Source organism: Protopterus annectens, chromosome 16.part0, assembly GCF_019279795.1.
Source record: "Protopterus annectens isolate FY-2018-M chromosome 16.part0, PAN1.0, whole genome shotgun sequence".
NCBI lineage: Eukaryota > Metazoa > Chordata > Ceratodontiformes > Protopteridae > Protopterus > Protopterus annectens.
The window spans coordinates 246,187,112-246,187,858 of record NC_056750.1 but is presented as its reverse complement, the minus strand read 5'-3'; positions in this window follow the sequence as shown (position 1 = coordinate 246,187,858).

The following is a 747-nucleotide window of genomic DNA, read 5'->3' as shown; positions in this document are numbered from 1 at the left end:
TGCAGAGAAAGGACCAATTGAGATCATTTATAAATCTTTTGCAAGCATGAAAGACCCTCCTTTCACCAAATCTAGCCTTTTTTTCATTGATAACAAAAAGGTGCTGCATGTATGGCAGGTTCTGTAATGGTTTGGGGTTTACAAGATTTTAATTTGAGCAGTCCAGGTTCTATGCAATTATCTCTAATAAGTATTTTAGCCAATAGCCTCCTCTTGGTCCCATTTGTGTTTATGAGAGGCACACATCAGCAGCAGGGGGTGTACTCCCTTCCTTTGTCTCTTAGCCTTTGAAGTACAATCAGGTATCACCTGTAAGGTTCGTTTGTTGGTTTGTCTTACTCTGTATATGGGCTCCCCTTACTGTAAAGATCTACTTATAGCCTGCCCCCCCCCAGCGGTTCTGAGGGTGCTTCTTTGGAAGCCACCAACTCTGCACTAGTTTAAAGGGTCCATCACATATCTGTACTACCACAATGACTTTAGGAGTTTCAGACTTTACATAAGTTTGAGGTCAGTCAAAATTCACTACTATCACTACGACTGTTAGTTTCAGACTTTGCACCAGTTTAAAAGATCTGTCAAATTTCATTTTTTCCAACTTGGCTAATAATAGTTTTATCCATTTGATGTCTGACCAAGTTTTGGATGGCAATGCCAAGACTACTGTCTGTTGGACATGCTTATTTTTTATTGAATTTATTGCATCATGCATAGGTAAAAACATAAATCTGAATTTGTATCTTAACC